Source organism: Amblyomma maculatum, chromosome 7 (assembly GCF_055883805.1).
Source record: "Amblyomma maculatum isolate TAMU_Amacu chromosome 7, ASM5588380v1, whole genome shotgun sequence".
NCBI lineage: Eukaryota > Metazoa > Arthropoda > Arachnida > Ixodida > Ixodidae > Amblyomma > Amblyomma maculatum.
The window spans coordinates 132172800-132189887 of NC_139350.1; the positions used below are offsets into that span (position 1 = coordinate 132172800).

General features: G+C 44.0%; 1 pseudogene; it reads right to left on the reverse strand.

The window, feature by feature from the left end:
- Positions 1–15935: 15935 nt before the first annotated feature.
- Positions 15936–16503, reverse strand: LOC146184756 (uncharacterized; annotated as a pseudogene).
- Between the last annotated feature and the right edge of the window lie 585 nt (positions 16504–17088).

Genomic DNA, 17088 nt, shown 5'->3' on the forward strand with positions numbered 1-17088 from the left:
CATTTAGAGATCATAGAATTCTGGATGGTGATGGAGGCGAATTGATATGCACTGCTTGCAGCATTAGTTTCGTACATGTTCTTTTATGTTGGTGATGTTTTCTTCTTAAGCATGCCTTTTTTATGTGATATGTGAATGATGCTTGTGAGGAGTGTCACAATGGAAGACATAAAAGATGGAACAGGGTGGCCATGCGGGCTAGTTGGTTTGGATCAAGCATAATGCAACCAGCAAACAAAACGGAACACAAGAAGGAGTTCCAGCACTGTCCTGTGTACTCCTTCTTCTTGTGTTCCGTTTTGTTTGCTGGTTGCATTATGCTTGACATAAAAGATGGCCATGGCAAAAATCCAGGAGCTAATCGACTACCAGCATCAATGGAAGTAGCTTGTGGTGCTTTGTAAACACAGGACTGGAAGTGCTGGGCCAATTGCACCATACTGTGCCAGTCTGACTTGTTGCACCAAGTTGTGCCAAAACTGCATTTACCTGGTTATTGACTATCACAAGTATCAAATTTACCTGAGTATTATCATCGATTGTGCAACACTGGGCGCTTGCTGCAAAAGCATGCAGTCACATTTACATCCACGACGGTTTAGTTATTCGCTGTGGTGTATGTCATAAAGCTGTTATCGCCGCGACTTTCACGAACGGCTAGATTGGTAGATGGCAACGATAGGTCGGGTGCGGTGAGCACATTAGTGGCTTGCAACACGGAGGCGCGACACATTCCACCAGCAATCACTGAAACAGCCTCCCCGAACTTGAATTGCATGGGAGAGTTGTTCCCACGCAGATTGTTGCACTCTGGCAGATATAACGACGATCGACAGTTCACATTTCCGAAATGAAGCTTTGTTGGATAGTTATGGATTTTCTCCTACTTAACGCCATCCTGTGGCTGCGATTGGGCACGCGCATTGAACACTACTTCGGGTGTCACAACCTTTTGTTTTTGGAGGGCATCATGCTACTCTAACACGTATGCATATGTCCCGCGCATGTATCCCCGTTTTACTTCCAGCTATATAGTCACGCAATTTCACTGCACTGCGTGGTTTGCCGCAGTGCCTCACCATGCCCTGTGATGAAGCATCCTCAGAAAGCGAGGGGGACCGCTTAGGGCAGAGCCATCAGATAATAACTGAGTAGCCCTGCAAAAGGGTAGGGAGGCTTTTACGATTTCAGAGCAATCCTTCAGCCTTCCCTACAGTGTACGCAAAGCAATAAAGCTTGTTATGAAACCGGGAAAAACTCGTTTTTACTAGGGTTTCATCTCAAATGCAGACAGCTCTCATGCACAGGTGTTCAGATAAAATTACTGTGATGTAGACGGTTTTTGGCAATTTTTTTATTCCATTCATACCTAGAACTTTAAGGTTAATTTGAACATTTTTTCCGCTCTATTGGAGGCCTAATTAACTCTTTCCCTATCGTGGTCAAAATGGCCGTTTTCTGTAGGTTTCAGTAAATTTTTTTCTAAAATTTTATACAATACATGAAATGAAAGCTGAGTAGATTCAATTTTTAAGCATACAACTTTCAATATGAAGTTGTGGGTTGTAACACACAATATAATTTCCCAAAAACCAGATTTTAGAAAAAAATTGAACAAAACTTGACGAAATGCACTTGTAAATGAAACAAGAAGACTTTAAAACACTTTTTCGAGATATACAAAATGCAAAGCATTATATTGGACACTCCCTGCGCAAAAAAAAAGTGCAGTATTGAATAGTGTTCTTGATGCCTAATAAGCAATGAACGAGGGCTGCTGCAGAGTGCCATGCCAAAACGAATGCCCAGTTTCCTTCTTGGGCAGAACACCACACCCTGTTTTGTGGGAGGCAAGATATCGTGCCCAAATGATTTTGACACCCTGGGAATGAGATAAATGGCACCAACAACACAAACAAAACATCCGGAGGGGTCCCAGACGCATGCAAAACAGGCCAACAAAGTGTGGCCGCCGATGTTCCGGGCTGGTTTCTATCGTTATCGGGGTTGGAACTGAATTCTGACGATAAGGCAGCATCTTCAGAGTCCCTGCTGCTTGGGTCATCGATAAAATCGGTCGTACACAGTACGTAATCTTGAGATTTGCGACGTTTTGAAGTGCGCAGCGTCGATGTAAATGCCGCCATTCTCGCATGCGACTCCGACGCTGCTGCGTGCTCAGAGTATCTTCAAAGATAGCCACTTCACGGGAAAAAAATTTATACATACATACATACATACGTACAAACATACATACATAAACCTTTATTCATGAGGCTGGCCTGAGGCCTAGAGGGGAAGGGGGAGGGTTAGGTGAGGTTGAGGGCGCCAGACTCCGACATGAAGTCTAGCAGGACACTAAGCTTGCACTTTGTATTGGGGGCTGTCGAGTCTTCGAGCAGATGTGTATCAGATGTGGCCCACATCAAGGCTGTGCCGGTCGTCTTCCTCTAGCTGCGCGCCACCAGCCTCGTGGGCCGTCCTGTTCCCGGTTCCTTGTGCATTATGTCCAGGTGTCCAATGAATCTGTACCGAGACTTGTGAGGTCTCTTGCAGGTAGCGGCACCACTGTTTGATGCGGTGTTGCACTGAGCAATAAAATCTAAGCTTCAGTTACCCGACTACACGCTAGATGGTGTAGCGTGTAGGGCATCGACAGTGTTCCTGTATATGGAGCACTAGGCACCCGGCACCGGCACGGTGTCCACCCGGTACAAAGGGAATGGTCTGTAAATCATCAGCATCATCATCGATGTGGAAAGGCTCAAAATTTGCTCGCGAAGTCATCGTTAGCTTGCTGGAGTGCAGCTGCCGGTGTTCTGGGCTGGTTTTTGCCGTCAGCGGGGTCGCAACTGAATTCTGACGAAAATTGGCAGCATTTTTCAGAGTCGCTTCTGCTTGGGTCATCGATAAAATTGATCGTAGATAGTGCGTAGTTGTCAGATTTGCGATGTTGCGAAGTGCGCGTCGTCGACACGGATGCCGTCATTCTCGCATGCGACTGAGACACTGCCGTGTGTTCAGAGCACGCTCAAAAATAGCCGCTTCGCGGGAACAATGTAGACAGCATCAAAATAAAAAACTTCAGTTATCAGACTACACACTAGATATTATACGATGTGTGTGAGCGAATCAGAAGAGTTCAAAATTGTCATGCGAAGTCATCGTTAGCAGGCTAACGATGCTCAATAGGTGCAGTAGGGAAAGAGTTAAATAACGCTTACTTTACCGTGAACAGAAAAATGCGCTTAGTAGCATTTCACGCCATCAACCTGTTCCAAAGTGCTCCAAAATAGCCTATAAATTGCTTCAAACATGCTCCGAGATCAGACTTTTGCTGCTCCAAAGCTGCTCCAAAATAAGGCTTTTGGTGCTCCCATGCCTGCTCTGAAAAGCTAGAACCTGCTTCCGCACCTGTAAGCGGAAGGTAATATGCTACTAGATGGAGTTTGACAACATATTGGAGCCTCTGGGTGTGCACTTGGTGTTCTCTCTCACTATGTACCTGGTTTGTGCTCTTTCTTGCTGATTGTAGCTTGCACTCTGTAGCCAGCAAGGTGTGTCTTACATCTCTGATCCTCAGTTAAAGCTGATTTAAAAAAAAACGACAAAAAAGCCACATTTGCATTAAATTTTTTCTTTGTTTTACTTCAGAAAACTCTCCTAGATCCCGGAAATAGGGAATGCATGCTGTTCTTTTAATTTTTTTAGTTGGCCTAGCTCAGTTGAAAGCAACTGCAGGGGTACACTGAAGCTTTATTCACAGTTACTGTTAGTGTCATGTTTAGTGCTGTGATACTTAATGGAGTGTTATGGATGCATTATTATAATTATTTTTTTGGTTTGAAGTTTGCAAGGTCTGAGAAATTGCCATTCAAGCAGATTAGTATGCTGACATTGCAGTTGGGTTTTACAAGTCTTGATTTTTTGTTTTGCATGATGTCCCCTTCGTTGCGGAGCAGCCTGTCGAGGTATCTTCACAAATGCTTGGCAAAGAGGACTGCTGTGCAAGCCAGCGGCAGACTTTTCTCTTTCCATTCAGAAGGACAGTGACTGCAGTGAGTTTTTCTCTCGTTTGTGCAGCATGAAGCATTAAGACACATGCTGGAAATGCACAGGGCAGTGACTATGTGATAGTTGGCCATAGAGCAGTTTCTCAGTGATAACTGTTGCAGCAGCAAGCGCGAGCAAACTTAAGTCACACTGGATGAGGCTTTGCTCAGTGCTCCCATAGCTATAAAAACTGCCGTTTTAGCGCGTGCATACACAGCTCTAAACTACACTTGTGCTCTAATCCCGTGGTTATGTCTGAGATTTCTTTTAATTCTCCTGTCATCGTTAAATGATTCCTTAAAGATGATATCTCACCTGGTGTTGATGATATTAAGTCTAAGGTCCTAAACCTGTAAGTAGTGGTTTCAATGTGATCTTGTGCCATAATTTTTAGCAGTTATTGTCATAAGTAGTAGTACCAGAAGTCTTGGACATTAGGAAAGGTCCTTCATCTTTGTGTTGTAGTTGTCCCATATCTCTAATAAGTATTTTCCCCAAGCTAATGAAACACGTGTTGTTTAGTCACTAATATAGTAAAATTTTAATATTTGATAATTTCTGTCATCCTGATCCTCACGGCTTTGACAAAGGACTCGTGGGGTACTCAACCATAGTGGGATACAGGTAAAAAAAAAAGCAGCAAACAGCCCTCAGAGGATCCTCCTCCAGCCAATGGTATTGCTCCAAATGTGTGACGTCGCGCCACACATGGGGGAAAAAAAAGCAAACGAAAAAAAAAACGTGTTCCGTGCTCACGATCTGCGGACTTTTACCAAAACGGCCACCTCCAGTTGTCGCATCTGTCCGTTAGTGTCGCCAGCAGTGAAGCACAGAACAACGAAGCGATTTCATGAAAACTCGACGGTGCTGAAATTCACCATCAGAATTCGTTGTATTACCTGTTACACACTGATGAGCAAACGACTGTCGATCGAATTGAGTAAAGGTATGTATTCCTAAGCAAAAAACATTGCAACAATGGAGACAAGAGAGTACCAACTTAATTATGTACTAACTCTCTCATCTCGTAGTATTACTCAAGTATGTATTCTTGCTGGAACTCGTGAAGCATTTAGGAACTATTTGCCAGCACGGACTCATTCGAAGAAATCACGTTCAAAGTGTGACTTGTAGGTGCAAGGCAGTTGCCCGTGACGTCATGGTATAGTCTCCCAAATCTATGTGCAGCGGCGCTGCTGGCTGGCTGGATGGATGGATGGAATATAGGAGCGTCCCCTTTGAAACGGGGTGGTAGCAGTAGCTATCATGCTCATATCTTAATTATTGATTTAGATTGGTTAACTAAACCATCATTCTATTTCTTAAATTTTTTGTTTCTACATTACTAACATTATGTAACTTCTCTGCTTTTAAGCCACCAATCTTCCAGTCGTTTTTTGCTAGTTTCCACCGCCAGTTTATTCACCCAGCCACTGGTATCTCTAAACCCCAGAGCTTCAGGAACTGTTACTGCACCTGCATCAACTTCCGGGTGGATACCATTACATTCGAGTATAATACGGTCAATTGTTTCACTGGAGTTACCACATACAGCACATGCGTCATCTTCATTGTTAAATTTCTTTTTGTAGCTGCGTGTTCTAAGGCACCCTGATCTAGCTTCAAAAAGTAGGGCACTGCTTCTTGATTTATTAAAGAAAGCTTCCTTCCTGATCTGCATTTTCCACTTTCGGTGTAATTCCACACTCTGTTTCTTTTCCATCAAATTTTCCAATATTTGCATGAAGTAAGACTAACCGGCCAAGAAGACGCACACAGGAAAAATCGACACAGAAAGAAAGAGGCTCTTTCTTTCTGTGTCGATTTTTCCTGTGTGCGTCTTCTTGGCCGGTTAGTCTTACTTCATGCAATGCACCAACTAGCCCAACAACGTGTTTTACTGAATTTCCAATATTTACTTTCTGTGTTTTTACCTGTTGCTTAACGCTCTTTATTTCTTGGTCCTTGTGACCAGCATACTTACTAATTAGTTTCCTAGTTCTTTTCCTCCTTTGTGAGTCAACGCTTTTTAAGTACAGGTATTTAAATACTTTAGCTGCCCATCTTTTACTGTCCAATTTCTTCAGGCGTTCCTCATATAATATTTTACTCTGAGCTTCCCATACTTCGATGTGCTGGTCCTGATGGGAAGTGCCATCTATGGCAGAAAAATAGAAACTGGGAATATGGGGCCCGCGCCAGCCGCACGTTCTCCTTGCACTGCCACACTCCCACTTCCTTCTGAGCACATGCAGAGCTCTCGCACTGCATCTGCGGCATGTCGCAGAGTACCGTCAGCGGCACGGCTGGAGAAAAATTTGCTTGCTTGACTATTATTTTCCATAAATCGAACTTGAATAAAGTGGAGAAGTTTGTTGACAATGTACTCTCTGAAGCAGACAGTAAGCAACTATGTGAAATACTGGACACGATGCGTACTTTGGAAGTCAACTATCACATTGCAAACGCCGCATTATTTCTTTTAGTGGCTTTGAACAATAGCTTATACAGCTTGTTCTCTCGAAAAGACGTCGACGTAGTAGTAGCCGCACCACGTGTAGGAAATATTTAATCGAGGGCTCCATAAAAAAATTGTATCGTATGTAATGATACAAAAAATTATTTGTGATTCTAATGATTGATGATTGACAGGAGATAAAGAGTTTATGAAATCAATGTATTTTATTGATGAATGAGAGGAATAAAAGAGATGAAAAAATAAAGAGGGGGTTCAAAGGTGTCAGAAAATGCTCAGAATGAAACACCAATGTCTCGTGATGCTAATTAAAAAAATGTAATGCAAATGTGCAAATTAGCGACTCATAATCAGTTCAAGTAATAAAAAATGAGAAATGCACTCAAAGGTGTCAATATGTTCAGAATGGAAAGCCAGTGTTTGCCGATGCTAAGTATCGGTGTATAAAATTAACAGTAAATATAAAATAAGCAAATAAAAATAAAAACAAAAATAAATAAAAAGCGTAAAACACCCTTCATGTGTGTGTGAAATGCTATCACGTCATACCCTTAACGGTGGAGCTTAATTGTCCCTAATTTTTGGTTGGTTGGTTTGGTTTTTGGGCTTTAATGTGCCCAAGCAACTCGGGCTATGAGAAACAACGTAATGGAGGGCTCCAGAAATTTAGACCACCTGAGGTTTTTTAATGTACATTGACGTCGCACAGCACACGGGCCCCCTGCATTTTTCTCCTGTATCGGAAACCTAATTTTTAGTATATGCTCGAAATACTGAACGCTTTATAAGCACTACGATCCGAAGCACTCAGTGGCACACGCGATCAATGTTCTGCACTGTTGAATAGGAAGATCACGCATTTTTTTTTTTCATATGGCATCCCTGTAAAAGTAAGCATTGTCTCTTTGGGATGAAAGTCAACTGCGTGCTAAAAACATTTTTGTGTGGAAGTGGTACTTATCAACTGAAAAGCCTTGATAGGTAATAGACACATGTTCTCCATTGAAATATTTCCCATAGAATTGTTCATGAGGTAGGGGAACGCTTACCTTCTGGAAAGGTAGATTCGAAGCTGGGCTGGGAAGCTTGCTCTGAAGAAGCTTGTCTCATTTATTTCGGTTCTCACACCGTGTTTGGACTTAAATTTTCTGACAATATTAGCTACACTGATGCACAACTGGTTGTGAAAATGCAGTGTTTGGTGCCGATGGGGCCAAACCAATGTACGCAATGCACACGCGCAAAGAGCTAGAGCACACACATGCGCAACGATGTCCAGGAAATTTATAACAAGTTTTAGTGCTTTATGTTCCTTTGTATTCGCTCCCTGAAGATTGGACAGGGATGCAAGAAGGTTAGCATTTGCTGAGGAAAGTTTGGGAAGCTAATATCATCTTTAAGAGAGCAATAAGTCAATGCTAGCTCACATAGCAGGCAAAGTCATCCTATGTAAAGTGAGTTTTTGTTTTCTAGGCAGAAGACGTCCTTGCAAAGCTGAAAGTTGCACTTATTTCACAACAAAGCTGCAGTGGGCTTTTTAAAAATTATTACGAAGTTAACTCATGCACCAGTGGGGCAATAGCCAAGGTTTCGACCTCTTTGCCAGCGAAATGGAAAAACATCCATGCTATAAATGCAGTGCTTTGGTAAAACCAATGAGTGAATTTTGAACTCTGAAGAAATGTTTTTTGGTGAGCAGCAGTCCGCTTTTAATTTTATGGGCAGCTTCCACTGTCTGAACAAACTTAGCCTGTTCACCTCTCATCTCACCTTTCATAGCTGGCAAAGAGACCACCATTCTAGAACAGATACCTACTGAATCAAATATTTTTTCACTGAGAGAGTGCACATGCCAGGTGTCTTCTACACTGCTGCCGAAGCAGTGTACCAAACTGCCTATGTGGAGACTCTGCTGGACCCCAGCTAAACAGAACAGCACGTGTGCACGCACGCCGCATCCAGTGTCAAAAGAGGCTGTGCCAGCGGCGCCAGTGCCAGCTATTCCCAGTAATGCTGCTTCTCTCTTTCGACGCTGTAGTCGCGCGCCAAAACTTGAGCTTGGGTTCCCTATAGACCTCCTTGACTTCAGCTACGTCATGAAAATGCGGTGGCGCTGTCGTCATTAGTGACTTTCGCGCGGTAGGCAAAACAACTTTGCCTACCGCTTTGTCTACCGTGATTGTGCAGTGGCTTATTGCTGCCGGGAAATGCAGAGCACCATGCCGACTAATTGCGTCGCTATGACGTGCTGAAAGGCACTCAAGAGAAAGTTTAGTAAGCTTGCACAGGCTTCTTGCCAACAATGGTCGCCGTAAACAGTGGTGTGCCGCCGCAGTGAAGCATCAAGGCTGGGTGCCGATGTCTACTCATTGAATATGCGGCAAACATTTCGTCACAGCTAAGCTGGAGCTTATTCACCTTTAGGCCAGAGCAGTCTACGGAATCAAAGGTTGCGAATAACTCGAGTTTAGCCTTTTTACAATGCTTGTTGTGATCTTGGTACTGTTTTAGTGCCGGTGCAGGCGCGGGTGCGCAGGTAACATATGTAGACAAGGCAGTCATATAGATGTTGTAATGTGTAGGCCTGCTTCTTTGTTGGAGCATGCATAGATGTTTTACCTATGTAAACTATTCCTCAAGCCCGTTTTTTCACTTTGGTAATTGTATGTATGCACAATGAGCTGCTTTGTGAGAGATTTGTGTTGCATTCCTCGATCCGTGATATATATCCGTGGGGCCAGGACCTCGTCAGGAGACTAATTACCTCCTTTTGTCCTGCCCCACGGGCAGTACCATGTATTGCCCACACAATCACTGAATAAATAAATAAAAAAAAATGTTGCATTGCTAACCTTCGCTGCGTTCACGTCAGATTATTTTATTCTACTTCCTGACGAAGATTCCCTCTTCACGTTGACAGCTACTGATTTGGATTGAAGCTGCATTTTTTTATTAATGCTGAGCGCTTTTATTTGTATTCACAACGGCTAATTGTGAATGCGAGTTGAGGGGTTTATACTACATTAATGTGGCCACAGTGGCCGAGACCAAACTGGGCCGCCATCACTACAGAACCACAGGTGAAGGTAAAAACTGCCCCAGAAACGAGGTCCCTAGAAGATACAGCCCCATAAAAAAGTCCCTGAAATATACAGCCCCGGAAAAAACGTCCAGAAAGGTCCCCTCAGGAAGCGGCCTCTAGGGAAAAATGCCACCGAAGAAACTGAAAATCTGCCTGGAACTCACTTCGCAAAAAATTGAACGTCTTATTGGATGCCTTTTTTTTTAGAATAGATGTAACCATTGTTTGGGCATTGGGTCCCTTTGGTGCTTTACATGTTTACAGGAACTGGAGAAGGCTTGGTGAGAAAGCATTGTGAGAAAAGAAAAAAGGAACCCCACCACTATATAACATCCAGAGTATTATGCAGTGCATATAGTTCCCAGTTTCTAAGCTGTGAAATATCGCTCTTTAATATAGGTCTAATCACCTGGCTAATATTACAAATTCGAGAGACGTGCTTGTCCTTGACCGCACAAATTTCGGCACCATAATGTTTTTTTTTTTTGCGAACACATGGCATCAGTACCATGTTTTGCAAATTTCAAGCGAACTGGTAGAAAGAAAGTGGAGAGATATGGGAGAGGCCTTCGCCCTGCAGTGGGTATAATCAGGCTGATGATGATGTAGAAAGAAGCACTGTAGCATACATTACTGCGGCTAGACATGAGGAAACTCACTCTTTGCCTTTAGTAAAAAGAACTACAGAACGTGGAAAAAAAATAAAACGGCAAGCTTCAATATATAAATAATGTTCAAGCTAACACCATAAACACAGAATTCATTGCTGATAAGCCAAGCATCAGGAAAGGTGAAAGCTAGACTTTTGCAGTATGTTTTATCCGGGGCCATTTTTTCCGGGACTATTTTTTTCTGGGACGTTTTTTACCGGGACCTACAGAACCACAGTGGCCGCTGCAGCTCGTAATTGTAATGCAAGTTATAAGTGTGACTATCCGTGATAAAATTGCTACCATCAACGACGACAGCCGGCCGGCCATGAATAGAGCAGATATAACAGACACGTAGCGCTGTGATTTCAACGAATAACGAAATGATATGCAAATTCGTATAGTGTCAAGGCTAATATTGTCGGGCTGACCTAAATAATCTTAACCATACAGCCGCTCGACGCTAGTAAGGTGCTTCGTGCTTACCAAGAATGCTCATTTACCACTTGGTGTGAAGAATCATCCAATAACGTGATGATGCTTCGAGCGGACTACTTCGTACGCAATTTGCACGAGCTATTTATCAGTGATAAAAATCACCGTCAGCTTCCTTGACTCAAAGTAGTTGTAACAGGGTATCTAGCAACCGGGAAAACCGGGGATTGTCAGGGAAATTTCATGCACCGGTAACAATCAGGGAAATGTCAGGGAAACCATAAAAATCTTTGTCGTCGGTGAAAATGGCATATTCTGCAATACATTTTCATTTAAGCTGGCGCACAGCAGTATGTTATGCATGCGGATTTTATTTTAGGCTGAGTGCACGGCCCCCACCGCGGCCGCGCCGCAAAGTGACGCGCAATATATTAGTTTACGCCAGCGCATGGCTGAGCTGCCACAATAGAAGAACCAATACGCATGTGAGTTGGGTGTCCAATAAAATATGCGGAAGCGCTGCGTGGGAGTATTATGCGACGAAAAGCAGGAATAATCACGCCGGCAGCGGTCAGCACAAAAGCGATCGGCGAGCTGAGCTACAGCTGAGGTCTATTGTGATACACCAGCGGTTGACCACTCACGTCTTTGCGCTCTCCGCAGGTTCCGCGCTTCATGTGCAGGAAAAAAAAAAAGCTCCACTTTTATGTCCACAATCACGAACTTGGTATTGGCATCGCATTTCGCGCTAATGCCGAGGTGAAACTCTCGTTGGGTCCTGGACTTACTCGACAGAACGAACTTTGCGTCGACCACTCAGTGCGCCGGCTCCGCCGTAGAGTAATACGGGGCTGCGTCATCTCGAAGTGTACCGTGATCCGGGATGCAGTTTGCGCTGTAATTTGAAACCGCGGTGTCGTCATCGGGCAATGTGTTTGATGTCACCTACACATCTAACAAGTCTGGCACCGACTGCACGCTTGTGGCCGACACCTTCTGGTTTTCGTTCCTCACCCGTTTCTTACGACTTCCCATTGCGTGCAAGGTTACAATCAGTTTTCCAGCGTATCGATCGGAAGGAAAAGCTCTGCACAAAGCAGTGCATCGAGAAGCACAAGTGCAAACTGAGACGTGCATGAAGCGGCTGCCACGGCTGCGAACACAAAAAAAGCAAGAAAACAAAAAATTGCGCACAGATCACGCCAGCCAATGGGAGACGCGAAATGGCGTGCTTTTCAAGTGTGCCACCTGGCCCTACGGGGCTGGGACGGGTAGATTAACGCCGCACAGTGGGGGCTAGCCTGCCACTGAATTTTAATCGGTTGTAGCCAGTCATTGTAACCCGCTACCGCTTCGGGGGTGGACGACTCTGTTTACCATCTGCACGAGGCAGCGGAGGTGGTTGAGCTACAGCGCCAGTAGCAGGCCCATTGCATTTTCTTTTCCTTCTTCGTACAGTCGCGTGAGAGGTAATCGGAGACCATAAACTGCCTTTGGATAACCGGCGCACGCAGCCAGTCTGCTTGAGTGAAGCTATTTTGAGATAGCGCAAATTGTGCACAAAGAAAAGTTTTACACTAAGCCCAAGATGGAGGCGATCGGCCAGCTGCAGTGCGCGCGGGAATTTCGAGCGCAATTCCTCTTTTCGGAGAGCATTTCGTGGCTGTTGTGACATTTTAAAAGCCGATTTTATCGCATTGCCTGACCGAATTCAGCGTTAATAATTTGAGTGCAGGTGCTCGAAAGAATAAAGGTTAGAAAATGTGTTTTTCTCAAACTCGATTTTTGACCATTTTCGACTGTTCTAAGAGTCGCGTCTCCCCTTAATTAACTCTACGGCTGTTATATTTAAGAATTTTTGCTAAGAGCGAGCTAAGAGAAGCGCGCTCTCCCTCAATTTTGACCAATCAAAACCCCCATTTTCTTTCATACGTGGGCCCTATAGGAAATTTCGCAACTGATAGTATCAAAGAGCTCTGCTGAGGCTGGCATCAGTGTGCTTTTAATTTTGAGTGAACTTGTGACGTTTTTACCTACCGTTAAACTAATAACAGCCTTTCACTAATTTAAATTGAAGGTGATTAATAATAGCTTTTTACTGGGAATTATTCTTTTATGCTCATTATCATCAGCAGCTACATTTTTGAGCCTCTTCACTCATCAGGGAAAACCTGGAAAAGTCGGGGATATTGAAATTAGTGGTTTGCTAGACACCCTGTGTAAGCATCCGAAGCTTTGTAATTCTCGATGCGTTCTGCACTTAATTTTCTGGGAGAAAACAGCAAATAGATGTCAACGTCGCTCATTTTCCCCGGCTGGCAGCAACGCGTCTCTTGTGCGCCTTGCACTCAATCTCCATCGGTAAGGCGTGCGGGGCCGTACGCTGCACGCTGTGTACATAGAGGTTTTCTGTCTCGCTTCTGTCCTCACCGCTGAGCTCACAAAATACTAGCACACGGTCATTTCGTCTGCCAAGAAGGCGCATACAAATTACGGCCGCGGTCGTGCTTTTTGCCTACCGTGTGATCGTTGACCAGAGCAGCGCCAAGGAGGTCTATAACTCGGCAGCTATTGGTTGGAGGGGGGTTCTTTGATAGCTGATTGTCATTTTTTTCTTGACTTGTATCCGACTATAGCTTCATTTCTCTGGCATAAGCGCTCACCTGTACTTGAGCATGCTGGTTGATGCTGCCTTCTAAAAACTTCAATAAGTGCTTTGATTATGTCCTCCACATCAGTCACTGCTACCTAAACTTTAGTTATTAACTGTGGTATTGGACCTAGCAAGTAATTTCCTTACTTTTCGAAAACACTTTGTTTATGTTGTTTATGTTAAAAAAGGCTTGTTAATTTGTTCTCCAGTGTCCCTTGGGCAAGATTTCCTGCTCTTTCTGTTTTTAATTGATAGCGACAGACTGCCTAATAATATACTTTGCCCATTCACAGATGGCATCACTCTCACCCACTTCACTTCAAAACTGCTTTTGAGTCGCTTTTACTTGAATTTTATGTTCGTCCCTCAAACACCCCAGTACTTTGAGCATATGAGGTACTTATAATAAATAATGTGAAGGTGGCAGGGTGGTCTTGCAATTAAGCACTGAAGAGTTTGTCTGCATGAATGATTGAATTTGTTGTGGCTAGGAAAAATATTGATTAGTGTTTGAAACTGTCATTAGTGGTGTAACTGTAGTGGATGAAGGGATCTATTACAGTACCTCTAATATTCATAGTAGGGTTGCAAAAGAGCGGTAGTGGGAATTCAAGTTTTGAATAAATATGCTGCGTCTATGCATTGCATTCTTGTAATGGTCAAAAATACAATCTTTAGAATGAAGCAGTGTCACAGAACAAGGGAGGCTGGGCTGCATTATCAAGTAGCAGTAGCGTCCGAAGGATACGGCAAATTTTTGTCCTAGAGAATTTTTTTTGCAGTGGTTGCCAAAAATCTTTCCTTTGCACTCTCTTTGAAATAAGTTCCCGCTGACTGCTGGCATGCTGGGTAGAAGCAGATTGCTGAAGAAGCAAGTCTCAAGCATAGGTGAATTGCAGTTTTGCTTATAGGTAGAAAGGTAATCTATTGTAATTTTTTAATTTTTCAAATAAGCAGTTTAAAATTCCTTTATAGTAAAGTCGCTTGGACTAGCAAAAGTCTTAATATACCAAGGTCTTCACCATATCAGTTGTTTGTGTAATGTGACCATATTCTATGGACCCCAAAGTTGGACGGGTGGGGGGGGGGTAGGTACAAGACCATTTAGATGTCATATATTTTTATTCAAACACGCGAAAGCCATTTTCGTTTTCTTGAACAACCCTTGCAAAACGTTTATCCATTTACCTTTGTTAGTACTTCTGGCTGGAATGTATTTTCTTTAGCAAATCTTTCTTTTTGCAAAGATGCCCAAAGTACTGTTTGCATGTCATGCATACATTTACCTTAAGCACAAGCATGGATTTTAGTGTGGCTACTTTAAGCTGTGTTTTCTCTACAGTCCATATTTTGTTCATGAGAGAAAACACCCTCTCAACCGGTGCATTTGTACCTGGCAGGCACATGCAGTACTCCAACACTGCCTTTAGATTTTCACAAGGCACACATCACGTTCCTCGAAATGCCTGAGAATCTCCACCCAGCGTTCCCCGACAGATGTCTTCTGAGTCTTCCAATTAATTTTTTTCAGTGGTCACATAATGTGAAACATTGCTGTGCTTGGGTGGATGCAATGAGTAATTACTCCCTTATTACAAATCTACTCCACCTTGGGGGATTCCCCTAAATATTTGACCAATGTGAAACATTGTTGATCTCATCTAACATTGCATTCTCGTCAACAGTGACATGATTGAACTCCGAAGCTATGAGTTCTACAGTTTTCTGCACATCATCCCAGTGTGGTGATGGCCCAAGCGAGGCCCATAGAAGGCTTCTCACATCGTCAAACTGCTGACACCATCGGTCGAGGTACGCGCACTTTGCGTAAAACTTCACCACGGTATTCACTACCTGTTCTCTTTTAACTTCTCCCTGTTCTTCGAGCACTGTTGCCCTTGAGCGCACACTTGATGGTAGAAACGATTGCTCAAATCATTCTTGCACTTTGGTTTGCAGCTGGCTTAGGGCACTGTAGACTTCGAAAGCTGTCTTCGTGTCTCCTTCGATTTGGAGCACAGTAGCTTCAAACATAGCAGCTTGACTGTGCAGAAAATAGAGCCAGAGGTCTCCACACGGGTCTTCGAAAAATGACTTAATGAGGGAGGGACACTTGTCTATTGACAAAAAATATGCTTTTAGAGCAGGAAAGAGCTTTAGGACCCTCTCAATGGCTGGCATCAATGCCAACCACCTGGTCTTGCTATATCCCAGAAGCCGCTGGTACTCCACTGATGCGAAGTCGCAAAACTCTTTGAAAGACTCCACCCTGACAGTGTAGATGTAAAAATACGAGTAGATTTTCACAATCACAGCCTCAACATCCAATGACAGGCAATCGGCAGCAGTCTGGACGGTGTTGTGTACTATGTGCACAGCGCAGCCAATTCCAATGATCTTGTGATCCATAGAATCTTGTAACCTTGAGAAAACATTGTTCTTCCCGTTTCGCGCAGCACCACCAAAGTTGCAATTAGCGTTGTTGGCGCTGAAAGCAACCAGTTTTGATGTGACTTGGTTGGCTTCGAGTGCATCCATAATATACTGACTCACCATGGCTGAAGTCTCACCTGGCAGTTGTTAATCTCAAAGAGCTTCGTCTGCACTCCTGCAGAAGCGGTGAAGTAACGCAACATTATCGGCAGCACCTTCAAATCCTTGTGGTTGGACGCATCACAGAAAACTGATATGTATTTAGCCTTTTGCAGGTCAGTCCTCAATTCTTCCTCTGCAGACCAAGCGCATTCAAAGCAATTGCTTCTGCCTTTGTGCGAGCACAGCAAAATTTTTCATTGAACAATTTCTGCAAGAGCTTTGAAGTGCAGTCTATTGATCGGAAGCTGTGGTTGTGAGCGATCGTGTGGAAGGCGAATACACCCTCTGAAGCAGCGAGTTGGAGCTCCTTTTCCCCAGCACATTCCGGTCTGAAGAACCGGGTGACTGCACTAGAACTAGCAGCAGCCGATACGCTCTGCTTGTGCTTGACAGAGCTGATGTGTTTTGTTATGTCCGAACGTCCACCGTGAGCGACCGAAAAGTCTGCTCCACATGCATCACACCACACATCCACCTCTGACTTAGTCTTCTTGATGAATGGATACTCTCTTCCCAGCTGCTCAGTAAATTTGCACTTGCGTTTCGGCATTTTTGCTCTCAACACGACGAAACTTCAAGCCGAAAACTCAAAAACAAAGCCACCATAAAGCGCCGTCGACGAAGGCGGACGAGACGTTTGACTTTATTTATGGCTATGGCTCGCTGTACAATGCAAGCCAAGCCTTCGAGCCGTAAGCACCACTAGTACGGACACTAGCACGGAAGCAAGCCTTGTGCCGGTCCAGCCTATCCCACGGACAGATGGTGCTGCCACACTGTGATAGTTAGGAAGCCTACATGTTTGCGCTGCCGCCCGGTGGCGCACATGTAGGCTCCCTAGTGATAGTCAAAGCACAAAGCTTCGTTGGCTTCGTCGCTTTATTCGGAAAAGCCAAAGCGGGACAAAATGCCATCCCACAAGCACCTCGGTGGGACACCGGGACCATGGCTGCAAAAGCGGGACTGTCCCGCCTAAATCGGGACGTCTGGTCACTTTATGTTTGTGACATGGCACTTGAAGATGCTGGCTGGCAGTTAAATGGTTCTTTACTAAGGGTATGCATATATTAGAAATTTCCAATGGGAATCATATATATTGTGAGCCTTCCACGGATCTTCTTTCATTTGTACATACCATAATCTT